The sequence below is a fragment of the Electrophorus electricus genome, chromosome 16 (assembly GCF_041902795.1).
Source record: "Electrophorus electricus isolate QZ-2024a chromosome 16, ASM4190279v1, whole genome shotgun sequence".
NCBI lineage: Eukaryota > Metazoa > Chordata > Actinopteri > Gymnotiformes > Gymnotidae > Electrophorus > Electrophorus electricus.
Window position 1 is genome coordinate 3,095,866 of NC_137512.1, and position 10,819 is coordinate 3,106,684.

At 38.6% G+C, this 10,819-nt stretch overlaps 1 long non-coding RNA gene across 1 annotated transcript; it reads left to right on the plus strand.

Annotated features, from left to right (window-relative positions):
• Positions 1 to 404: 404 nt before the first annotated feature.
• LOC118242251 (uncharacterized) lies at positions 405 to 9,603 on the plus strand. Its single transcript, XR_014117393.1, has 4 exons — positions 405 to 3,036; positions 3,124 to 3,421; positions 3,839 to 3,946; positions 9,258 to 9,603. It is a non-coding gene; the product is annotated as an uncharacterized LOC118242251 (long non-coding RNA).
• The last annotated feature ends 1,216 nt before the right edge of the window (positions 9,604 to 10,819 follow it).

Below are 10,819 nucleotides of genomic sequence, written 5' to 3' on the forward strand. Positions count from 1 at the left end.
ATAATATCTTTGTTTATACTGTTAAGTCAGATCCTAGATACCAGTTATCAACTCCTCCCACTGTGCTCTGCTGTGATTGCCATGTGTGCTCTTTGAGGGTTGGATTCCAGCCAGGGCCTGCCAGTACCCCCTCACCCAAAAGTGCCCACTGGGGTCAGACTGCCAGGATGGATGGGCACAGTGGGAGGAGCTGAAAAGTTTGGTATCTGGGATGTGACTCACCAGTATTGTTACATCCTGTGTTCTTTTGGTGTGGCTGCATGTGTTCCATACCAGATCCAGTTCCAGATTCCAAAACAGAGTTCATGTTTGTAGCAAATTAGGAGACAAGACTCCGCCCAACCTGAGGAGTAATAAAAGGAGGAAGAAGCTATGGAGGGGAAGGCAGTGATATGTGTGTGAGATGTGTATTAATAGTATTTGATATTTGAGTTGGTGTATGACCTTGCTTCTCATATTGACTTTGCTCTAATAGTTAGTTTTGCCACTGTATATTTGTATATATTCCACTTTGATCCTTTTCTTGATTTTACTGGTAAGTAGGGAATGACTGCAATTTTGTTTGGGGTGTGGGTTTGCTTATCTCTTTACTGGCACATTCAGTGCTGTAAAGGAGGTGCTGTGTAACTCTGTAATCTCTATGTCTTTATTCTCTGTTCATCTGCTTTCTGATCTTTAAGGTATGGTGTGCTTCTCTTGGTTGTGCTGCATTTGTCTTAGAGAACCACTGTGCTCAAAACTGGGTGACTGATAAAGAATATCTACAATGATATGAAGCCCCAGATTGCTGGCATAGAATGAAGAGAAGATTAAGTTGTGTGCCATCTATGAAAGTGTGTTGTTAGGATGTGTTAGTAAAGTAGGGAAAGGTCGTGATTTTTAATTTGATGCAGGAATGTTTTGCATGCTCCGTAGGCTGAACCGGACCTGTAAATTGAAACTGAATCAGATTAACTAAGAAAAAATGTGAACCAAATTTAGTCCAAAGCAAATAATATATAGATTAGTAATCAAACATTAGTAATAGTAACAGTTTTAGTAACAGAATAAAGTATAGTATTATCTTTTATGCCTCTTTATGTTATTATGGCATATTCTAAACTATGCACATTTTTAAAATGAATATGGTCCTTATATAAAAAGTGTAACGAATGCCTGAGTGCTGAAGGAGGTTGAGCAGAACGCACATACTTCCTCGACATGGGTGAACATTTAATAGAAACATAAAGATGATGGCACTCACATGTGTTACAATGAACGCAACACAGTTAACAAAGCAAACACGATAAACACAGTTACATTTAACAACAACAAGAAGAACATTTAACATGATCATTAACAACTTACTTCAACAATAACCGACAACACTGCACACAACGACAAGAGTTTAATTACACAAAGACTAACACAATACAGGTGTGTGCACGTGTGGCTAAGAACATGACCCTCCCACTGCACGCAGCGGGCCAAACCATGTGACTCGCGGGACGTGAGTGTTCTGTGACATTATGTATCAACTTTTATACATATTTAACCTTACATTTTTATGCTATGTAATTGGTTGCAAAACGTTTAACATTGCATTGTGTTATTACACATTTTTAGACATTTTCTGATGTCTCTTAGTACAAGGGTAATACATGAGCTCCCAGCCTGTTGGCAATGCATTATTGTAGCACTTTTTTCTTAGTTTAATTATTTCATGCTACTAAGCATTAACATATTTTAGTAAAAAAAAAAGTGTATTTATTGAAGAGTATATTCACAGTTACCAAAAAGTCTAGAATTGTGTTCTCACATCATTCTTCTAAAAACTGAGGCTTCATCCAGTCTTGAGTGTTTTACAGGACCAGAGATGTGCACCCCTATGGCAGATCGTGGCATGTGTGCGCAGAAACGCAACTTGTTGGCTGTCTCAGAAAGCAGCTACACAGGAAATTAAACTGATGTTGCTTCTGTTCTCGTGGCAACTGAAAGCAACTGAAAACTCATGACAGATTTGACAAATGAGTATGGTATGATGCTTACAGAATAGCATCATGTGAGATTTCAGTATAAGGCATGACACTAACATTGAGATGGTTTTGGTAAACAGAAGAAGTGACACCATACATATAGATGCTGTCAGTTATTTAAGCTCTTTTTGTGGTTTTCCTTATCGGTGTAGTTAGACACGTTGATTCTGCTTGATGCTTTCAAGAAGCTAAACTGAACATCAAATACATGAACATCGGTCCAGTCTCCTCAATCTAATACAGGGAAATATATCTAAATAAACAGATAAGATCAGGTTTAAAGTCATTGTCATGAGAATGGAATTATAGGAATGTACCTGAAATGAGCACTTGCTGTGTAAAGAAACATTTTGTCATTTATTTACTCTTCTCAGAACTTAACTGTATGATGGTAATTCATTTTGAACTATGAGTAATTCTGCTGCATTTCCTAAGTTATGAATGAACAGTGCAGACGTCTGGATAATCATATATACATTTAAAGACACTGTGGAGGAAAAATCAATAGGACTCGAGCCAGATGTGCAGATGAGCGAGCTTTATTGCTTCTGTCCCTTATGCATTGAGGAAGAGAAGCGTCAAACTTCTCTCTCACATGAGTTCATATACCCACACCTTTCCCCGTTGTTCTCTCATGAGCTAATCTCATGACTCCAGGTGCCAGGCCTCCCAACTGTCCTTGAACATTCTTTCCTGTTAAAAACAAGTTGTTACTTCCTGCTGCTGCACCCCTGCCCAGAAACAGTTAAATGATAACTGTCATTCTCTATCACTTGTCTATTCGCCTTTCTTGCAGACTGGTCGAGATGAGGGCAAAGATCAAATAAAGGTCACATATTCTTTTGTCCTCCTTTAAGCAAGCATTAAACATTTTGCCTCACAACATATATAAGTATATACATTACTTAATGACAAGAGTTATGTGGAGGAGCAGGAGATACAGTCTATCTGTTTTCAAATAAACTGATTATTTTATGGCCTAGCCACAGCACCTTCCATGTCCCAGGCATACAGTAACGAGGTAGGTAGTTTCTGGGTAGATCCATTATCTTTTACACTGATGAGAATGTGAACGATGATGGTAACCAACTCCTGTTTTCCATGCCAGTTCTGCGCACAGCTCCCCTCGAAGTCCGCCAATGAGGACGTGCACTAGCACTGCTTATTCCAGCATATCAAGGCATCCGGAGACCTGAACTCCATGCTGTACTATGCTGCTAAACAAGTAACCTCTCTCAGAAGCAGCAGGACTAGAACACAAAAGCAACCCCATTGAGGATAATTGAAAAAAGCCTTCAGTTCCTGGATGAAGTCACACTGGCTAGAGGGAGCACAGCACCGCTTCACAGTGATCACGGACCACAAAATCCTGCAGGACCTCCAAACCACCAGAGGCTGAATTTCAGGTGAGCTCGATGGTCCATTTTGTCTTCCCTGTTTGTGTTCCAGGTGACCTACAAACCGGGATTGAAGGATGTGAAGGGGGACCAAGAGTCAATCCTTCTTCCTGCCTGTTTCATTGGGGCTGTCAGTTGGGACTTTGATCAGCTGACCCTGACACTCACTGCCCTCCACACTAGCTCTACACCTGTCTGTGAAGTCGCAGAACTCTCATCACCTGGATACACAGATCCCTTGGCTTAAGACATCCAAGCTACACCCACAGCTGACAGCACAATATTAGTGGCCAGCAATGCACAGGAATATTTTGTGCTGAATGTGCAGTGCAGCAAAATACCTCACACACCAACATGTTGGTAAGCTGCACCCCCTTCCTATACCACATTGCACCTGGTCTCACCTGGCATTTGGTTCTGTCACAGACCTCCTGGTCTCTCAGGGCAACATGGTGGTCCTCATTATTGTCGATCCCTTGTCGAAGATGCTCCAGTTTGTTCCACTCCCGGCACTTCCCACTGCACTCAAAACAGGTAAGCAGCTCTTGCACCACATCTTTTGACAGTTCAGGCTGACTGAAGACAATGTTTCAGATCGGGGAGTTCCATTCACCTTCCGGATATGGCAGGAGTTCCTTGGGAAGCTCAATGTAATAGTGATGTTGACTTCAGACTACCACCTTCAGAACAAGGGGCCGTTAGAGAGAGCTAACTAGCAGCTATGAAAGTTCCTGTGCCTCCATTGCTAAGAGCACCCAGATACCTGGGAGCACCTATTTCCCCTTGGCAGAGTATGTGCATAACACTCTCTGCCACACAGTTACAGGGCTCACCCGCTCCTAGTGTGTCTTGGCATTCCGTCACCCGCTGTATATTTGTAACCCCCAACCTTGGATCAGCCTGCTGCCCAGACGTGGTGCCAGCAGAGTGAGCAGGTCTGTACACCATCCTCTGCTGTATCAATGAGAACTTACATGGTCAGCTTGCCGGTGGGCAGCATATCTGACCTGATGCCTGTGGTCGTGGGACCCATTCAGAAGGTCAAAACAAATTCCGGTTCATCGCTGATGCTATTGGAGCTTGAAGGATACAATTCAATTGGCATACAAGGTGGGTGCCCTGCTGGACTCACAACGACAGTGGATGCAGCCAGTACTTCATGGCGTGGCAAGGGATATGGAATAGGGAAGCTGGATACCTGCATCTCAAATCCTGTCAGCCACATCCATCCAAACCAGATCTTTGTCGGCCAGGTGGGCCCCACTCTCAGAGGCCAACAAGACCTTTGTGGGGTGGTTATATTAGGCACCCAGCCCAAAGGACATGCCCACTACCACAGAAACCCAAACACACACACACACACATACACACACACACAACCTCCCCCATTTCCAATCCACTATTTATTGATTACATGCACCTGTTCCTTGATAGCCTTTTTGTTTTTCCCTCTATTTAAAGCCCACAGGAACATTAATCTAGTGCTGTGCATTGTTTCTGTGCAAGTGGTTTTGCCACTTTTTTTTTTACTTTTTTGCCAACGTACTTCTGTGATTTGTGTTTGTTTATTCATGAAGTATAAAAACACTCCAAATGTGCACTAATGTCCTCCACCCTACATGAACCAGTCACAAGGCCATTTAAATTAACTACTTACCTTCTGCCTAACTTACCTCTTATCTTTCTAATTTAGAAAATCACAAAATATATTCAAATAATTAGGTTTATTTAGATTAATAATAATATTTACAAATGCATAGACCCTTAACCTTTAATCTGGAACCTTGGCCATGTTATTATCAAAATAGAAACATAAGGGTCAGGGGTTACAAGTGCATATTCAATAGTTTTACTTTTCTTTCTTAAGCTTTACAACCTATTTATTCAGTCACCGAGTTTTGAGCACAGTGGCTCTCTAAGAAAAAGGTGGCACTTTATTGTTGAAGCTGGAATGAACCAGCAGAAACACAACATACCTTAAATATCAGAAAGCAGATGAACAGGGAATAGAGTCTTAGAGATTACAGAATTACACTGCACCTCCTTTACAAAACCTTATGTGCCAGAAAAGAGATAATGTATCCAGACATCATTTAGGATTATAGAAGGGAAGAGAGCTAATAATCTAGATGATAGTCCGTAAGAGTTGAACGATTCACATAAGAGTACATGCTGTCTTCAGGCTGTCCTTTCTTCACCTGCCCTCTTTTGGTTTCCCTCTCACTGAAATGAATGGCAGCATAATTCAGCTCTTCAGCATCACGTTGCTGTGGAAATGAACAATGTTTAATCAACATTACTGTCATTCTTATCCTTATTTAGAATATGACTAATAGTCTCAAACACAGAGACAGTGAGTTGCCTTCTCCTCCTCTACAGCAGTGCAGTGTTGCATGTCTCATACATCTCCACCACAATAGCTTCATGCATGTGTATCAATGATGCTGTAATTAGACTACAGCTATAAACTATATCAGCACCACAGATATGAAACAGAGGAAGCCGAACAGAGCCAGAAATATTCTTAGTAAAACATGTCATAGATTTAAATGTATAAAATGCATTAAATTGCTTTTTAAGATTTACAGATCTTAATACTGTTTATGATTAGACTAATATTATAGTAGCTCATCATTCTTCTCTTTACATAACCTGCTTTGTCTGAAACAAAGTAATAAAAAAAAAAAAAATATAAAATATATATAAAATGTGAGATAAAGCATATTTTTTAACTTCAAATCTGGACTTTTCTATTATGGGGGTATGTCGTATTATGCTATTTAAAATAAGTAGCTAATGTAACATCTACTGTTGTCATGTCTATGACTGGCTAGTTGCTAAGCATTATATTTACGTATATAATGGAAGGAAAGCACAACTGCACAAGTTGTACCTGATTGGTAGTTTTCTCCATCACACTACCATGTGGATGTTTCGCTGTAGTTAGGGAAAGAATACAGAATTAAATGTAATTGGATCAGAGAAAAATACCTGTATGCCAGGTTTGTTGCAAAATTCTTATTAATAATTTCAATATTTCTTAAAGATAAAAATAGTATGAAGTCATGAATTAGAATAGTTCAATCCCCCTGCCCTTTATTAACACTTACCATTGCCATGTTCAGAATTTTTCATCTTACAAACGATTATGGCTAGAGCAGTGATAACAGCCACACACACACCCAGCACTGCTCCAAGACAGAGCACTACAAGATTTACTATAAATTTTTTTTTATAAATATTAAGTTGAATATGAAATTAAAGTGAAATTAAATTGTCAGCCTGAGAAGCACGGTATGCTACAATGATGTCAGATGTTAACCACAAAGCTATGCCATGAAGATATATATTTGTATGAAAAGTATAAATTAACAATATATATGAGTATGCATATATATATATATATATATATATATATATATATATATATATATATATATATATATATATATATATATATATATATATATATATATTTATATATATTTCCTTGGGGAACTGACTCTAATGCTGAATTTTGTTACACTGATTCACTGATGTGTATTACTCTTGATATGCTGATGAATATAAAACAAATACTGTACAATCCTAGTTTTTCTGGGAGATATTCAGGTGATTGTACTAGATTTTTGTAACTTGGGACTATCACATAAAACCTTAATCCAGTGTTAAGAAGTTTAAAACATTTCATGACCTGTCACACTGACGAAGGTAGCAGAGGAAAAGTGAACCATTGTTGTTTGTACCATTCCACAGAAATAAGTTCCTTCATCATGTGTCATAGCATTTTGAATAGTCAAAACGTTTGTGCTATTAGTCCACGTCATTGTAAATCTGGAGCTGTTGAATGAAGAAGAAAATATGGCCCGTTTATTTGTTTTTATTATTCCTACTTGCTGAGCCTCCTGATTCAATCTTTGCTTGTACCAAATGCTCAAATAGTTGTCACTGGATGTAGTTGTCAAGGTGCAGTTAAGAGTGATATTTTTTCCAGGTACATTCATGACTGCTTGGTTAGCAGCATTTGTAGTTTGAACAAGACCTATAAAATGAAAACAAGTCAGATCAATAATGAAAAAAAATGTGGACAAAAGTTTATCCAAAGCAAATAATGTATATTGATTATTGATTATCCAACATCATAAACTACAGTAACAGATGTAATTATAAACATTGGTAAATTTGGAACAGTACATGTCTTGTAGTTCAAAAATAAAAATATCCAGTCTGGTATCATCATTGCAGAGTAACCCTCTGACACCAGAGGAGACGGTTTGAAAAGAAGCAACTGACAAACTAACTAAACTTCATGAGCTCTCAGGTCTCATGACTCAAAATCTCATTGGCTGGCAAAAGTCACATGGTCCTGTTCTGTCCTGTTGTCTTACAACCTTGTTTGACCATCTGCAGTGTCTGATCTTTTTAAAACATGTTGAGCCCAACATCCATGTAAGTTAAAGTAACAGAGCACCACTCAAGCAAATGGGTGATATGACAATCTTGTTTATAGTGTTTAAATTTGCTCTATTATTTTTTAAATTATTATTATTTATCTTTTTTATAGCCAAGATTGTAAAAAAAATTGAGTGCAGATACTTTTGGAAATTTACTATCCTAAAGAAGACTAAATTAAAAAATGTGCCCTTCCTTATGTGCTACTGTCCTTTCAAACCACACCTGATGGAACATGACTGGAAAATACTGTACCACAGAGGCGCTCTATATTTTAAGCAGCAATATTGAAAAGTGTATGACAACAGTCAGAGTAGCTAAAAAAGGTTCTAATTAGTTTTATATAGTGTTTTATTGTGTCTCATATTTAACTGTAAAGACACCAAATAGCAAGCGTTATTTTCTCAGATTATGAAGTGCAGAAGTCTATGGAATGTCAGTATGGTCAGTTTTGTTGGTCCTGTTTGTAATAACTCACCACCACATCTTTGTTTATGAAATTTGGTTTTAGAAATTCTAAACTAAATGTAGCTCTGAAGGAATTATTGGAAGTAGATGAAGGGACTATTCAGTGGTTGTGGGTGAGAAGAATACAGGCTAGATGGGGAAATGAATAATGCAAATGGACCTGGTGCCACTGAGCATTCATTAAATGTACTAGCTAGGCTGGACCTGGCCTTAGTTACTGTGGGGACCAGTATGGAACTGCTGTGTTGGGGAATACTTGGTGGTGTAGTTCATAACATCCATATGGAACTGTCAACACTGAGTACACATCAACAGTGTCAGTGGGGCTGGGTATGACTTTAGTCTCTAGGGAGAGCAGTGATGGATTTTATAGGTTATTAAGTGATTGGGTGCATGGGGGCAGTAATGTGGGTAAATGTATGTAGAGTAACACTGCGTTTGCTGGAGGTTTAGAGTGCAAAGCTCACATGGAATTGGTGGCCCTGATCACAAATTAATGGTGTCAATGGGGCTGGGTATGGCTGAAGAAAATAAGTTACATGTGTTGTGGAATTATAACCTAAGGAACCAGGATGAAGCTGTCAGTGAAAAATGAAGTTATATCTTAGAAATTGGAAGACTCACTACAACATAACTAACAAAAGGCTCATTTTATGTTATGCCTCATAAGTTAAAATCTCCTTATAGTCAGTTTGGCCGCCAGAGATCATTTGGGCTCCGTTAACCTCTGACCCTTGAAAAGCCTTACCTTTTCCTTAAAGAGTTTGTACAAATTGATGTAAACATGAGGTCAGTCTGTGGCACTCAGTTGCTTTGGCTCCTCCCACATCCTGATCACCTCCCCTTCTGTGTCTCCTCCCCCCAGACATAGAGAAGGTCTAGACTGACTGGGTGACTTTTTTTTTCTGGGTCTTTCCTGCTGTAGATGGATTTCAAACAAACTTACATTCAGTGAACCCAGACTCGGACTTCTAGAAACCTGCAATAGATTTCTGTTGCTTTTGTTCATTATTGCTTGTTTTCTTCCTGTTGTGATACCCGGTGTTGACCAGAGGACGATGGGCTTTCCTTCGATTCTTGGTTCCTCTCAAGGTTTCTTCTTCATGCTCTTTGGTAGTTTTTCCTTGTCAATGTTGCCTTTGGCTCAGACACTGTAGGCTGCTTTGTGAGAATACCTGTTGTAAAAAGTGCTATATAAATAAAATTGACTTTGAAACTTGACTTAATGTTACATTGTACTGTGTTATTTCATTTCTGAGAACACACACTGCTCTGACACGTCAGTCTCCCTACTTCCACGTGTATCCTCTTTAAACTTCATCTTTTCTGCATGTATATGTGATGTTTGTTGTTATCTGTTATGATATTCTAAAACATATAGTCTTTAAAATGATTATGGCCCTTTATTAAAAAGTAACATTTTTTGTACATATTTGTTATGCTAGTTAACTTGATGCTATGTTACAATTCCCTTGTAACTTTTCTTATAATCTTTTATAGTGATGGTTCTTATGTGTTTTTGCAGAATGTTTTGGTTTCTTTCAGTCCATGGTTAATTCATGAGATCCCATGTTAGTTGTAATGTTGTATAGTTGCAGAACTGTTAATTTATCTACTTTATTTATGTATTTCATGCCACTAAGCATTAGCATATCTAAATTTAAAAAAGGTTTCACCACACTGCATTTGCATAAAGGAAGTGCAATATCAAACACTATCATGCATATGTGCATATTCACAGTGACCACAAAAGCTAAAACTGTTCTCACATCATTCCTTGTCAGATAGCAGCTAAACTGATGTTGGTATTGTACTCATGACAAAGTGATGATGACCTTTTAAAATAACCCTATGCCTGCACTTTCAGGCTCTGTTTGGTTTAACTCTGCATGTCCTGGCTAATACAATATAGTTTGATTTCTTAAAAATTGAGGAATGTGCCAGTCTGTATTACTCAGGATATCAATTCTCATTGGCTGGAGGAAGTCTTGAGGTCTTAGTTTTATTTTGTCACAAAAGCTCTTGTGAGATGTGAGTGAGATGTGAGTGCAGTTTAGGATCATTTTTATTCTCCATAGTAATAAAAATAAACACAAATGCACAAGGCTGGTTAATGGCAAAACATAACCAATAGAAACAAATACGCTGGTAGGAAACTCACAGCACAGTGGCAGTAAAGACATCATCTTAGGTGCTGTCAGCAAACAATGAATTCTGGGAAAGCAACCATGGGCTTTAAATAGGGGGAGGGCAAATAAGGCACAAGTGCTGGTGATTAGTAATCAGATGATTCAGAGCAGGGCAGGTGCAGTGTGTGTGTTGGGGGGGGCATGACTCTCTTGCTGCACACTGCGACAGCTCTAAGTTGTGATAACCTGCTGAATTCAAGCGATAAAAACACATTTATCAGGGGGAGAGTATGAGTGTCCTAATAATGTAATATCTATTTTAGACAGACAAGATGATTTATGGGGATGAGGAGAGGAC